This window comes from Pan paniscus, chromosome 5 (assembly GCF_029289425.2).
Source record: "Pan paniscus chromosome 5, NHGRI_mPanPan1-v2.0_pri, whole genome shotgun sequence".
Taxonomy (NCBI): Eukaryota; Metazoa; Chordata; class Mammalia; order Primates; family Hominidae; genus Pan; species Pan paniscus.
The window spans coordinates 59,087,800-59,104,170 of NC_073254.2; positions in this window are offsets into that span (position 1 = coordinate 59,087,800).

Genomic DNA, 16,371 nt, shown 5'->3' on the forward strand with positions numbered 1-16,371 from the left:
CATGCTTTTATATTCAGTATTTATTTATGTATTTTTAAAATCCTACAAATTAGATATTGTTATAAATTTTATATAGAAATTGTTTGTTTGGATTTGTATACAGGTTTATTCATCTCTTTGTTTACCAATCCTCTTGCATCTTAGAGCTCCTTTCTGGGATCAGTTTACTTCTTCCTAAAGTATATTATTTAGAAGGGTTTTTTTTTTTCCTACTAATTGCTTATTGGGTTTACTCTTAACTTTTGCATATCAGGAAATGTCTTGATTTCACCATAGTTCTAAAAGATAATTTTTCCAGACATACAAATATAGGTAGACAGTAATTTTCTCCAAGCATTTTGAAGATTGTTTTCATATTTGCTGCTGAGAATTTTGCTCTCTGGTTGCTATGCCTTTTTTTGGATTATCTGTCTTCTCTCTCTCTGGTTGCTTTAATATCTTCTCTTTATTGTTGGTGTTCTACAGTTCATTATCATATGTTCAGATTCTGTGCGTGTGTATGTGTATAATCCTACTTAATATAGCTTGTGCTTCTTGTATCTGTGGATTCAGATCTTTCATCAGTTCTAAAGAACGTGAGGCCATTGTCTCCTTGACAATTGCCTCTTCTCCATCTTATCTTTTCTTCCTTCTGGAATTCTGTTTAGAATTGTCAGCCTCCCTGTTCTGTCTCCCATGTCTCATAACTGCCTCTGGTCCCCATGGGTCTTCCTCTGCTCCAGACTCATACAATTTCTAGTTTATACCATTAAAGTTGAATATAGACACGATTTCTTCTGTTATTTCATGTTCAATCTGGTCTCCCTAACTAAACTCGAAGCCCCTTGAGTATAGCACCCCTGTCTTATGTACCATTTGTATTCTCATGGCACTTGGCTCAATTCCTGATATGATGAGTAGTCAGTGAACACCTTATTGATAGAGGCCTATTATTTCATGTTCCCAAATTGTCCCCTAGCTTGAGACTTACACCATGATCTCTTGGGAGCCAGATGTGTGCTTTGGGCCAGGACATGCCCGTTGTCTCTCTATAAGCCCTGAGAGCTTATAGTGCTTTGTGCAACGTGCCTCAGCTGACTTCCTTGGATTGTACCTTTTACCCTCATGATCCTTTCAGCACAGAGGGCTTGCCTGCATTATTGAAACTCACCCCTTGTCTTTTCTATCTGGACTTTTCAAGTCAGCCCTGTTTGGCTGCCACCTCCAGCCCAGAAATATAATTCCAAAGGCCAGCCTTGGAACTACGTGGGAATGAGTGCTGCCTCTGAACAGCAATTTAGAGTTTGAGCTCTGCCTCTGATGGTCTTATGGGCCTGGGTTCTGAGTCTTAGTTTCTGTATCTGTAAAATAGAAATGATAGAGTTGTGAAAAATAATAGAGATAATGAACATTAAAGTGCTTAACAAATGTGAGGTATGGTGGCTATTTGCAAAAACATTAAATGATGGCTATAGACACAGGAAACAGAAAATAGTCGATACATTCATCTTTGGAAAAGTAAGGTCAAAACTATATTATTCTGCTTATCTTTTAATGGTTTTTTTTAAAACTTCTGTCAATCTGACTTTTAAAAAATTATTATTATACTTTAAGTTCTAGGGTACATGTGCACAATGTGCAGGTTTGTTACATATGTATACATGTGCCATGTTGGTGTGCTGCACCCATCAACTTGTCATTTACATTAGGTATATCTCCTAATGCTATCCCTCCCCCGTCCCCCCACCCCACAACAGGCCCTGGTGTGTGATGCTCCCCCTCCTGTGTCCAACTGTTCTCATTGTTCAATCTCCACCTATGAGTGAGAACATGTGGTGTTTGGTTTTTTATCCTTGCAATAGTTTGCTGAGAATGATGGTTTCCAGCTTCATCCATGTCCCTACAAAGGACATGAACTCATCCTTTTTTATGGCTGCATAGTATTCCGTGGTGTATATGTGCCACATTTTCTTAATCCAGTCTATCATTGTTGGACATTTGGGTTGGTTCCAAGTCTTTGCTATTGTGAATAATGCCGCAATGAACATATGTGTGCATGTGTCTTTATGGCAGCATGATTTATAATCCTCTGGGTATATAGCCAGTAATGGGATGGTTGGGTCAAATGGTATTTCTAGTTCTAGATCCTTGAGGAATCGCCACATTGTCTTCCACAATGGTTGAACTAGTTTACAGTCCCACCAACAGTGTAAAAGTGTTCCTATTTCTCCACATCCTCTCCAGCACCTGTTGTTTCCTGACTTTTTAATGATCACCATTCTAACTGGTGTGAGATAGTATCTCATTGTGGTTTTGATTTGCATGTCTCTGATGGCCAGTGATGATGAGCATTTTTTCATGTGTCTGTTGGCTGCATAAATGTCTTCTTTTGAGAAGTGTCTGTTCATATCCTTCGCCCACTTTTTGATGGGGTTTTTTTTTTTCTTGTAGATTTGTTTGAGTTCTTTGTAGATTCTGGATATTAGCCCTTTGTCAGATGAGTAGATTGCAAAAATTTTCTCCCATTCTGTAGGTTGCCTGTTCACTCTGATGGTAGTTTCTTTTGCTGTGCAGAAGCTCTTTGGTTTAATTGGATGCCATTTGTCAATTTTGGCTTTTGTTGCCATTGCTTTTGGTGTTTTACACAAGAAGTCCTGCGCATGCCTATGTCCTGAATGGTGTTGCCTAGGTTTTCTTCTAGGGTTTTTATGGTTTTAGGTCTAACATGTAAGACTTTAATCCATCTTGCATTAATTTTTGTATAAGGTGTAAGGAAGGGATCCAGTTTTAGCTTTCTACATATGGCTAGCTGGTTTTCCCAGCACCATTTATGAAATAGGGAATCCTTTCCCCATTTCTTGTTTTTGCCATGTTTGTCAAACATCAGAAGGTTGTAGATGTGTGGTATTATTTCTGAGGGCTCTGTTCTGTTCCATTGGTCTATATATCTGTTTTGGTGCCAGTACCATGCTGTTTTGGTTACTGTAGTCTTATAGTATAGTTTGAAATCAGGTAGCGTGATGCCTCCAGCTTTGTTCTTTTGGCTTAGGATTGTCTTGGCAATGCAGGCTCTTTTTTGGTTCCATATGAACTTTAAAGTAGTTTTTTTCCAATTCTGTGAAGAAAGTCATTGGCAGCTTGATGGGGATGGTGCTGAATCTATAAATTACCTTGGTCAGTATGGTCATTTTCATGATATTGATTCTTCCTATCCATGAGCATGGAATGTTCTTCCATTTGTTTGTGTCCTCTTTTATTTCATTGAGCAGTGGTTTGTAGTTCTCCTTGAAGAGGTCCTTCACATCCCTTGTAAGTTGGATTCCTAGGTATTTTATTCTCTTTGAAGAAATTGTGAATGAGAGTTCACTCGTGATTTGGTTCTCTGTTTGTCTGTTATTGGTGTATAAGAATACTTGTGATTTTTGCACATTGATTTTGTATCCTGAGACTTTGCTGAAGTTGCTTATCAGCTTAAGGAGATTTTGGGCTGAGACGATGGGGTTTTCTAGATATATAATCATGTCATCTGCAAACAGGGACAATTTGACTTCCTCTTTTCCTAATTGAATACCCTTTATTTCTTTCTCCTGCCTGATTTCCCTGGCCAGAACTTCCAACACTATGTTGAATAGGAGTGGTGAGAGAGGGCATCCCTGTCTTGTGCCATTTTTCAAAGGGAATGCTTCCAGTTTTTGCCCATTCAGTATGATATTGGCTGTGGGTTTGTCATAAATAGCTCTTATTATTTTGAGATTTGTCCCATCAATACCTAATTTATTGAGAGTTTTTAGCATGAAGGGCTGTTGAATTTTGTCAAAGGCCTTTTCTGCCTCTATTGAGATAATCATGTGGTATTTGTCTTTGGTTCTGTTTATATCCTGGATTACATTTATTGATTTGTGTATGTTGAACCAGCCTTGCATCCCAGGGATGAAGCCCACTTGATCATGGTGGATAAGCTTTTTGATGTGCTGCTGGATTCACTTTGCCAGTATTTTATTGAGGATTTTTGCATCGATGTTCATCAGGGATATTTGTTTAAAATTCCCTTTTTGTTTGTTGTGTCTCTGCCACGCTTTGGTATCAGGCTGATGCTGGCCTCATAAAATGAGTTAGAGAGGATTCCCTCTTTTTCTATTGATTGGAATAGTTTCAGAAGGAATGGTACTAGCTCCTCTTTGTACCTCTGGTAGAATTTGGCTGTGAATCCATCTGGTCCTGGACTTCTTTTGGTTGGTAGGCTATTAATTATTGCCTCCATTTCAGAGCCTGTTATTGATCTATTCAGGGATTCAACTTCTCCTGGTTTAGTCTTGGGAGGGTGTATGTGTCCAGGAATTTATCCATTTCTTCTATATTTTCTAATTTATTTGCATAGAGGTGTTTATAGTATTCTCTGATGGTAGTTTGTATTTCTGTGGGATTGGTGGTGATATCCCCTTTATCATTTTTTATTGCATCTATTTGATTCTTCTCTCTTTTCTTCTTTATTAGTCTTGCTAGCAGTCTATCAATTTTGTTGATCTTTTCAAAAAAACAGCTCCTGGATTCATTGATTTTTGGAAGGGTTTTTGTGTCTCTATCTCCTTCAGTTCTGCTCTGATCTTAGTTATTTCTTGCCTTCTGCTAGCTTTTGAATGTGTTTGGTCTTGCTTCTCTAGTTCTTTTAATTGTGATGTTAAGTTGTCAATTTTATATCTTTCCTGCTTTCTCTTGTGGGCATTTAGTGCTATAAATTTCCCTCTACACACTGCTTTAAATGTGTCCCAGAGATTCTGGTATGTTGTGTCTTTGTTCTCATTGGTTTCAAAGAACATCTTTATTTCTGCCTTCATTTCGTTATGTACCCAGTAGTCATTCAGGAGCAGGTTGTTCAGTTTCCATGTAGTTGAGCTGTTTTGATTGAGTTTCTTAATCCTGAGTTCTAGTTTGATTGCACTGTGGTCTGAGAGACAGTTTGTTACAATTTCTGTTCTTTTACATTTGCTGAGAAGTGCTTTACTTCCAACTATGTGGTCAGTTTTGGAATAAGTGCCATGTGGTGCTGAGAAGAATGTATATTCTGTTGATTTGGGGTGGAGAGTTCTGTAGATGTCTATTAGGTCTGCTTGGTGCAGAGCTGAATTCAATTCCTGGATATCCTTGTTAACTTTCTGTCTCGTTGATCTGTCTAATGTTGACAGTGGGGTGTTAAATTCTCCCCTTATTATTGTGTGGGAGTCTAAGTCTCTTTGTAAGTCTCTAAGGACTTGCTTTATGAATCTGGGTGCTCCTGTATTGGGTGCATATATATTTAGGATAGTTAGCTCTTCTTGTTGAAATGATCCCTTTACCATTATGTAATGGCCTTCTTTGTCTCTTTTGATCTTTGTTGGTTTAACGTGTGTTTTATCAGAGACTAGGATTGCAACCCCTGCCTTTTTTTGTTTCCCATTTGCTTGGTAGATCTTCCTCCATCCCTTTATTTTGAGCCCATGTGTGTCTCTGCACGTAAGATTTGTCTCCTGAATACAGCACACTGATGGGTCTTGACTCTTTATCCAATTTGCCAGTCTGTATCTTTTAATTGGAGCATTTAGCCCATTTATATTTAAGGTTAATATTGCTATGTGTGAATTTGATCTTGTCATTATGATGTTAGCTGGTTATTTTGCTTGTTAGTTGATGCAGTTTCTTCCTAGCCTCGATGGTCTTTACAATTTGGCATGTTTTTGCAGTGGCTGGTAGCGGTTGTTCCTTTCCATGTTTATTGCTTCCTTCAGGAGCTCTTGTAGGGCAGGCCTGGTGGTGACAAAGTCTCTCAGCATTTGCTTGTCTGTAAAGGATTTTATTTCTCCTTCACTTATGAAGCTTAGTTTGGCTGGATATGAAATTCTGGGTTGAAAATTCTTTAAGAATGTTGAATATTGGCCCCCAGTCTCTTCTGGCTTGTAGAGTTTCTGCCAAGAGATCAGCTGTTAGTCTGATGGGCTTCCGTTTTTGGGTAACCCAACCTTTCTTTCTGGCTGCCCTTAACATTTTTTCCTTCATTTCAACTTTGGTGAATCTGACAATTATATGTCTTGGAGTTGCTCTTCTCGAGGAGTATCTTTGTGGTGTTCTCTGTATTTCCTGAATTTGAATGTTGGCCTGCCTTGCTAGATTGGGGAAGTTCTCCTGGATAATATCCTGCAGAGTGTTTTTCAACTTGGTTCCATTCTCCCCATCACTTTCAGGTACACAAATCAGATGTAGATTTGGTCTTTTCACATAGTCCTATATTTCTTGGAGGCTTTGTTTATTTTTTTTTTACTCTTTTTTCTCTAAACTTCTCTTGTCGCTTCATTTCATTCATTTGCTCTTCAATCACTGGTACCCTTTCTTCCAGATGACTGAATTGGCTACTGAGGCTTCTGCATTCATCACGTAGTTCTCGTGCCATGGTTTTCAGCTCCATCAGGTCATTTAAGGACTTCTCTACACTGGTTATTCTAGTTAGCCATTTGTCTAATCTTTTTTCAAGATTTTTAGCTTCTTTGCGATGTGTTCGAACTTCCTCCTTTAGCTCGGAGAAGTTTGATCATCTGAAGCTTTCTTCTCTCAACTTGTCAAAGTCATTCTCCGTCCAGCTTTGTTCCGTTGCTGGTGAGGAGCTGCGTTCCTTTGGAGGCGGAGAGGTGCTCTGATTTTTAGAATTTTCAGCTTTTCTGCTCTGTTTTTTCCCCATCTTTATGGTTTTATCTACCTTTGGTCTTTGATGATGGTGACGTACAGATGGGATTTTGGTGTGGATGTCCTTTCTGTTTGTTAGTTTTCCTTCTAACAGTCAGGACCCTCAGCTGCAGGTCTGTTGGAGTTTGCTGGAGGTCCACTCCAGACCCTGTTTGCCTGGGTATCAGCAGCAGAGGCTGCAGAACAGCAAATATTGCTGAACAGCAAATGTTGCTGCCTGATCGTTCCTCTGGAGGTTTCGTCTCAGAGGGGTTCCTGGCTGTGTGAGGTGTCAGTCTGTGCCTACTGGGGGATGCCTCCCAGTTAGGCTACTCAGGGATCAGGGACCCACTTGAGGAGGCATTCTGACCGTTCTCAGACCTCAAACTCCATGCTGGGAGAACCACTACTCTCTTCATAGCTGCCAGACAGGGACATTTAAGTCTGCAGAGGTTTCTGCTGCCTTTTATTCAGCTATGCCCTGCCCCCAGAGGTGGAGTCTACAAAGGCAGGCAGGCCTTCTTGAGCTGTGGTGGGCTCCACCCAGTTTGAGCTTCCTGGCAGCTTTGTTTACCTACTCAAGTCTCAGCAATGGTGGGCGCCCCACCCCCAGCCTCGCTGCCCCCTTGCAGTTCGATCTCAGAGTGTTGTGCTAGCAATGAGCGAGGCTCCGTAGGCATGGGACCCTCCAAGCCAGTCGTGGGATATAATCTCCTGGTGTGCTGTTTGCTAAGACCGCTGGAAAAGCACAGTGTTAGGGTGGGAGTGACCCGATTTTCCAGGTGCCATCTGTCACAGCTTCCCTTGGCTAGGAAAGGGAATTCCCTGACCACTTGCACTTCCCAGGTGAGGCGATGCCTCGCCCTGCTTTGGCTCACGCTCAGTGGGCTGCACCCACTGTCCTGCACCCACTGTCCCACAAGCCCCAGTGAGATGAACCGAGTACCTCAGGTGGAAATGCAGAAATCACCTGTCTTCTGCGTCGCTCACGCTGGGGGATGTAGACTGGAGCTGTTCGTATTTGGCCATCTTGGAACCACCCGGTCAATCTGACTTTAATCAAAAAGTGCTGAAAGAAAAAAAATACAATTTTTCTGGGATGTAAAACAAAATTTTTTAAAGGGGAAGTTGAATGGTTTATTTAAAACTCTGACCACCTTGGAACTATTTGAAACTCTGTGTCCCTTTTAAATTTTGTTGCTTCTGAGTTAATAGGTAAGATTATAGCAAGGAAGAATAGGGTAATAGGAAATAAGGGAGAGGATTTGAAACATAAGAAGTGTCAGCTTCAGAACTTCAAGAATGCTGAATTCCATGTCAAGTCCCAGCATCCTGCCCCTTAAGCCTTTGGTGAGGCCACTGCATTCACAAGGATCATCTCTGTTGCAAACTGTTGGAAATCAAAGCCATGTGCAAGGCTCATTGCTCTACCCCATGACCTGCCTTCAGCTGTGTGTGCCATTTCCTGCTCCTTGTGGGGTCTGAGGACCCTGGAATCTCTAAGCCTTTCCAAGTAGCAATTTCATCCTTGGACACTCTTACGGCAGCAAAGACAGAGCAAGTGATATCATTAAAATGGATGCAATGGGTGTCTCTTGTCTTTTTTTTATTATTTTATTTTATTATTTTATTTATTATTTATTTTTGAGATGGAATCTTGTTCTGTTGCCCAGGCTGGAGTGCAGTGGTGCAATCTCAGCTCACTGCAACCTCCGCCTTCTGAGTTCAAGTGATTCTCATGCCTCAGCCTCCTGAGCAGCTGGTATTACAGGTGTGCACCACCATGCCCGGCTAATTTTTATATTTTTAGTAGAGATAGGGTTTCACCGTGTTGGCTAGGCTGGTCTCAAACTCCCAACCTCAAGTGATCCGCCTGCCTCTGCCTCCCAAAGTGCTGGGATTACAGGTGTGAGCCACCTTGTCTGGCCTTTTTTGTCTTTTTAAAATAAGGCATTGTTACAGACATGAGATCATTTCTTATTCTCAACCACCAATGACCTGTGTGCTGAATAGGAGAGACTGAATTCCCATTTCATAGGTGAGAAAACTGAGAGTTGCTCAAAGTCACATAGCTCACAAGTGACTGAGATGGAATGACAGTTCAGGTTTCCATCTCTACTCTTCTCCCAGGCCTGCATGGGCAAGGGGCAGGGGCAGTTATGATATCATCACCCATGAAAAACAATCCCAAGATCATGGGCCTCCTAGCAGGAAAACAAAACAAAACAAAACCTGCAAGAGAAACCAGCTACAACTATAAATACAATTTCATTAGTAAGAAAACTGAGGCCCAAGCACTTACTCATGAAAATACCCACAGGGGATCATTTCCAAACCTGGGTTTTGTGACTTTTGTTCTACACTCACAGTGGATTTAGTGTTCTAGATTCTGATACTTTTAACTACCTAACTCAAAGAGCTCCTGAGAAAACATAATGTGATTGTGCTGGGTTCGATACCCGTCACATAGAACGTGCTCAATAAATATTAGTTGAATATTTATCTTTCTAGGACTTAGTTTTCTAGTCTGTTAAAGACGGTCAATAATCCCTGCCTGCCTTCTCCATAATGTTGTTAAATGCTTCAGATGAGATTGTGCATATAAGATAACTTTGAGAAATAATGTTAAGATGCTTTGCAGTTATGTGAACTTTCTCAGTTAAAACTGTGTGGAAGTTGCAGGCATTCCTCTATAAGTGGGATTCTAGGCACATATCAGCTTTTTCTCACACCCCTTTCACAGCAGAAGAAATGATTAGCCTTATTTTGGAGACAGAGCTATTGAGGAGTGATTTGCTGGTATCAACATAGAATAGAAGACTGACCTTGTACTAGAAAGATGTAAGTGCCCAAAGAGAGGCAGGAGAAGGCAGGAGAGTTTGTATTCTCTCTTCTGTAGGGTTCATAGAGGGACAGAATCTGTGCTGGGCCTTAAAACGTGGGTAACATTGGAGCACATGGAAATATTAGGGGCAATATCAGGCTCCAGAAACCCTGTGGATGCAGCAGGGAGACAGGAAGGCATTAGAGGATGCAGAGGAGATAGCAAGTCCCCTCATTCAGCTGGAGCATGGGGAAAATAAAGGGATGGGGAAAATAAAATTCATCAGACCCCACCCAGACCAACAGTCCAGCCTCTAGACCAAAAAATGGACTGGAGGGTTCTGGACATGTGACAGGAAGGAAGATCCTGCCCAACTCCTGGGGAGTGAGGGAGGGAGCCCAATCTAAGGATTTGCTCTGAAAACAATGTAATTTCAAAGCTTTAGGAGGTGTCTTTATATTGCTAAGGGTGAGACCTGGGAAGATGTCCCTTCAGTTTAGCAAAACAGTTGATGGGTTTTTCTTTTCCCCGTCATTATTACTTTTAATGAAAAGTTAGGTTCAGATAACAATTAGGTCCAATAACAGTTAGGGCCAATAATAAAGGTTGCTAACATTTATTGAACATTTACTATGTGCCAAGCACTGTTGGAGTAATTGTGTTAGTTTCCTGGGGCTACCACAGCAAATTACCACACACTGGGTGGCTTAAAACATTTATTCTTCACATTTCTGGAGGGTGGGAGTCCAACTCAAGTGTGGGCAGGTCATTGTCCGACCCGAAGGCCATTCTTCCACCGGAGCTCTAAGGGAAAAGTGGAAGGTTTTTCTCAGCTTGGCTCCAGGTGTTCCTTATCTCATGGCTGCATCACTCCAATCTCTATCTCTCTCTCTTTTTTTTTTTTTTTTTTTTGAGACAAAGCCTCACTCTGTCACCCAGGCTGGAGTGCAGTGTCTCGATCCCAGCTCGCTGCAAACTTCACCTCCCGAGTTCAAGTGATTCTCCTGCCTCAGCCTCCCAAGTAACAGTACAACAGGTGCACATCACCATGCCTGGCTAATTTTTGTATTTTTAGTAGAGATGGGGTTTTGGCACGTTAGCCAAGCTGGTCTCAAACTCCTGGCCTCAAGTGACCCTCCTGCCTCAGCCTCCCAAAGTGCTGGGATACAGGCGTGAGCCACTGTGCCCAGCCTTCTGCCTCTGTCTTCACATGGCTTTCTCTGTGTGTCCCTCATAAGGACACTTGTCACTGGATTTAGGGCCCACTCAGACAGTCCAAGATGATCTCATTTCAATATCCTTAACTTCATCTGCAAAGACCCATTTTCCAAATAAGTTCATGTTCACAGGTCCTAGAGATTAGTATGTGGACATATCTTTTGGGGGGGACCACTGTCCAGCCTATTATGGTGGCTTACGTGCATTATATCATTTAATCCTCAAAGGGTGGTTGCCCTGTGGGGTAGGTAATTACCTTGATTTTATAGATGAGGAAACTGAGACTCAAGAGGTTAAGTAACCTGCTCAAAGTCATATGGCCAGCAGGTGGCAGAGTTGAGATATAAAGCCCTGCAGTCTGGCTCAGGGGTCTGTGTACTCGTAACCATCATGCTAGTCTGCCTCTTTGTGATGTGTGAGAGAGCTATCATTCTAGGTAATTAAAAAACAAACAAAAACCCTCCCCCAAACCCAGGAATTTGGAATCTTCCCTTGGCATGTAAGAGGATAGGGGGTAAGAAATCTTAGAAAGGACAGAAGATGTGGTCATGGAGATGTAGCTCTGACAGGAAGAACAGATGCAGCCAGGCCTAAGGGGAAGGACAGCCCACAAGAGACTCATCTGCATCCCAGCTACTCGGGAGACCAAGCTGGAAGGATTGCTTGAGGCTGAGAGTTCAAGACTAGCCTGGGCAACATATCGAAACCCTGTCTCTACAAAAAATAAAAAATCAGCCAGGTGTGGTGGTGCGCGCCTGTAGTCCCAGCGACTCAAGAGGCTGAGGCAGGAAGATCGCTTGAGACTGGGAGTTCAAGACTGCAAAGAGCTATGATCATGCCACTGCACTGCAGCCCGGGTGATAGAGCAAGACCCCATCTTTAAATAAATAAAATAAATAAATAAATAAATAAAGACTCCTTTGAGTGTTGTGTGACCGAGTGTGAGTGTGAGTGTGTGTGTGTATTGGCATTCAGCCCCTCTGGAGCAGCGAGGGCTCATACTGGATGTGGTGTTGGTTCCTGTTGCATCCTGGGCTGGTATCTTTTCACCTTCATCTGCCACCCATGGCAGGCAGGGATTCGAGGTAGGCTGAGGAAGGGAGGAGGAGCTGGGGGAGTCACATGAGGGGTCCCAAAAGAAGACCACAGCCCCGGGAGGGTAGCCCTGGGAGGGAAGCCCTGAGGATGGACACCTCCCAGGAGTCTCTGGAACTTAGGAACAAAGCAACATTTTCCACATTCCTCTAGGATGAGCCTGGAGCCATTTCATTCATTCGGCTGTTAGAGGAAAAGGGTCTGCAGAGGGCTGCAGGGCTCAGGTGGTCTGGGCCACAGGAGGTCAGAGAGGTCACCTGAGATGTGGAGGGAGGGCAGTCCTCCCACACTCACTGACAGAAACCGCCCCATCCACAGGAGAGGAAGCAGTCCCTAGCAGCTGCCATCTTGGGGCCAGCCAGCAGCTGCAGCCCCAGGAGGAGGGAAAGCTGCCTTCCCCACCCATCTCTTTCCTCCAAGGCTATTCTGGGAAGGAGGGGCTGTGAGGACTGAAGCTGGGCGGGGGTGGGGGACAGGATTTGCCTGGACTTTCTCTGCTGTATCTGTTTGACATGTTGGTTTCTTGTTTCTCACCTACACTGTTGGCCTCCAAATGGGAAAGTGCCCTTGGCAGACAGAGGGACAGCCTAAGGAAGGACCTGCCCTGTCCCCAATTTGTCCTGGCTCCTCTGGCTGGGTTCTGACTAAAGCCCGCACCTAATGGGAGTCACTTGGAGTTTTGTCGGGAAGGGATAATGAAACAAGGTGTCTTACAGCCCCGCAGGACCTCACAGTCCTACACAAATGCCAAGCGACTATGGCCACTGCGTCAAGGGAGTTGAAGGTCAAAGAGACCCAGCCAATCTCTCTGACTCTGGTCCCTACACCATTGTCCTGCTGACCTGATTCTTGGTGAAACCTGGTCACTCAAGTCTACTCCTGGCTGTGCCTTACCCCAGTTAAAACAAATCAAGGGCTGGAGAGGAGGGGACAGCAGGTGACAAGCTGACATCCTGAAGGCTAGCAAATGGGGCAGGTGGGGTGAGGAGATCGCTTTGGACTTCATTTCATTTTTCATGACTGCTGCCCAGGCCTCAGGAGAGAAAAATTAGACATTTTTATGGGTGGCAAAGTATGCAGCCTGATGGGGGTGATACGATGAGGGTGGTGGCAGAAACCTGGGGCAGAGATAGAGCTCTCCAAATATTCCAGGTGCCATTGGACTCCCCAGCCTCCTGTGGAGTTAAGGTCAGTCACGGGGTTAGTTCTGGCCAAGGGACCACGAGCAGAATGATGTGTGTTTCTTCTGGGTTGAGGCAGGTAAAAGCCAGTGTGCCTTTTCCATTCCCCTCTTCCCCTGCTGCAGGAACCCTGGAGACCATGTGGTCCAGACAGCTGGACTGCAAGATGGAGAAAGGCTGCCCAACCTGCACTGGAATTTTCCTGAGGGAGGAATCCACCTTTATTGTGCCAAGCCACTAAGATTTTGATGTTTGTGGCTGCTAGGACTAATTACTTAGATTAATGCAACCGCTTATGTCAATGCAGCTCCTGGAGTTATCCAATATCACTTGCTTTTCCTAACAACCCTGGGAGATCATTTTCATTTTTCCCATTTTACAGGTGAGCAAATTGCAACAGTGACTTACCCCAGGTCACGTAACTGGATAGAGAATAAGCAGATGGGACGGTGGAAGGTTAAGCGCAAGTAGAGAGGTGGCAATAGGGTGAAATGAAGAGGGCCCCCCACTTGGTGTAGAGAGCCAGGCAGAAGGTCAGATCGAGGTGGGGAGAGAAGGAAGGAAAGAAGGGAGTGCTTTAAGGAGAATCTTGACTCCTTCCTCCCTCCATATCCTTAGCCTCAAGGCAGACTTGGGACCCTTTGGAGTTGAGGGGGTGCCCTTGTGTGAGACCCACAACACCAGGAAGGTAGAACCACGCAAATGTCTTTGGGGATTCATGTACCTGGTTCTAGGTGTGCTCTGGATAGGCAGGCAAGTGGTAATAAAACCACTGAGATTGCATAAAACATGGTTGAAGGGAAATGGCCAAAGAAATGCTGTGCCCCAAAGCTGCCCTCATTCAACCAGGCTGGCGTTGCTCAACCTGGTTTTGAGCTCCTCTTTGAAATGTGAACATTTACCAGCCACATCCTTTATGGTTAAGCCACTTAAATGCTGGTTCCGTTTTTCTCTTTCTGTATTGTTTTTTATTTATTTTTGAATAGATTATATATATATATAGTTAAAACATTAAAAAATATCTAAAGGTATATACAGTAAGAAGATGCTCTCCCACCCATGCCCTCTGTCTGTCCACTTCCCATTTCACCTCATAGGCACCCATTGTGTCTAGTTCATTATTTCCATTCAGATTTTATTTTGTACATTTGTAAGATAGTTGAGATGTGCATTATTTTTATCCTTGCTTTTCTCATGAATACTGACACTCTATACTGCATCTTGCTTTTTCCCCTTAATACAACTTGGAAGTATTTTATACAAGGATAAAGAACATCAAGATCATTCTCTCTTTTTTGAGTAGATGTGTGGCATTGTAAAGATGTACCACAATTTATTTAACCAGTTTTTCACTGATAGACATTTAGCTTGTTTCCAACATTTTGCTATTATAAATAACAATGCAATGAACATCCTCTACATATGTCACTTTGCATATTTTCAAATATACTTGAAAGATAAATTCCTAAAAGTGGAATTGCTAGGTCGAAGAGTATATGCATTTTACATTTTGATGATACGAAAGTGCCCTCTATCAGGGTTTGTTGTGGCAATTTTTTCCCCCTACCAGCAGTGTATGAGGGTACAATTTTCTTTTTCTTTTTCTTTTTTTTTTTTTGTATATCATGTCATTATTTATTTTTATTTTTTATTTTTTATTTTTATTTTTATTTATTTTTTTAAAATTGATCATTCTTGGGTGTTTCTCGCAGAGGGGGATTTGGCAGGGTCATAGGACAATAGTGGAGGGAAGGTCAGCAGATAAACAAGTGAACAAATTCTCTGGTTTTCCTAGGCAGAGGACCCTGCGGCCTTCCGCAGTGTTTGTGTCCCTGGGTACTTGAGATTAGGGAGTGGTGATGACTCTTAACTAGCATGTTGCCTTCAAGCATCTGTTTAACAAAGCACATCTTGCACCTCCCTTAATCCATTTAACCCTGAGTGGACACAGCACATGTTTCAGAGAGCACAGGGTTGGGGGTAAGGTCATAGATCAACAGGATCCCAAGGCAGAAGAATTTTTCTTAGTACAGAACAAAATGAAAAGTCTCCCATGTCTACTTCTTTCTACACAGACACAGCAACCATCCGATTTCTCAATCTTTTCCCCACCTTTCCCCCTTTTCTATCCCACAAAACCGCCATTGTCATCATGGCCCGTTCTCAATGAGCTGTTGGGTACACCTCCCAGATGGGGTGATGGCCGGGGAAGAGGGGCTCCTCACTTCCCAGTAGGGGTGGCCAGGCAGAGGCGCCCCCCACCTCCCGGATGGGGCGGCTGGCCGGGCGGGGGGCTGACCCCCCGCCTCCCTCCCGGACGGGGTGGCTGCCCGGCGGAGACGCTCCTCACTTCCCAGACGGGGCGGCTGCCGGGCGGAGGGTCTCCTCACTTCTCAGACGGGGCGGCCGGGCAGAGACACTCCTCACCTCCCAGATGGGGTGTCGCGGCCGGGCAGAGGCACTCCTCATATCCCAGACGGGGCGGCGGGACAGAGGCGCTCCCCACATCTCAGACGATGGGTGGCCGGGCAGAGACGCTCCTCACTTCCTCGATGGGATGGCGGCCGGGAAGAGGCGCTCCTCATTTCCTAGATGGGATGGCGGGCGGGCAGAGACGCTCCTCACTTTCCAGACTGGGCAGCCAGGCAGAGGGGCTCCTCACATCCCAGACAATGGGCGGCCAGGCAGAGACGCTCCTCACCTCCCAGACGGGGTGGCGGCCGGGCAGAGGCTGCAATCTCGGCACCTTGGGAGGCCAAGGCAGGCGGCTGGGAGGTGGAGGTTGTAGCGAGCCAAGATCACGCCACTGCACTCCAGCCTGGGCAACATTGTGCACTGAGTGAACGAGACTCCGTCTGCAATCCTGGCACCTCGGGAGGCCGAGGCTGGCGGATCACTCGCGGTTAGGAGCTGGAGACCAGCCCGGCCAACACTGCGAAACCCCGTCTCCACCAAAAAAATACGAAAACCAGTCAGGCGTGGCGGCGCGCGCCTGCAATCGCAGGCACTCGGCAGGCTGAGGCAGGAGAATCAGGCAGGGAGGTTGCAGTGAGCCGAGATGGCAGCAGTACAGTCCAGCCTTGGCTCAGCATCAGAGGGAGACCGTGGAAAGAGAGGGGAGAGGGAGACCGTGGGCTCTTTTTTTTTTTTTTGAGACAGCCTGTTGCCCAGGCTGGAGTGTAGTGGTGTGATCATAGCTCACTGCTGCTTCAACCTCTTGGTCTCAAGCAGTCCTCCCACATCAGCCTCCCTAGTAGCTAAGACTACAGGACTGTGCTGCCATGCTCGACTAATGTTTAAATTTTTTATTTTGTAGAGACTGCGTTGTGCAGGCTGGTCTCCAGCTTCTGGGCTCAAGCAACCCTCCTGTATCAGCCTCCCAAA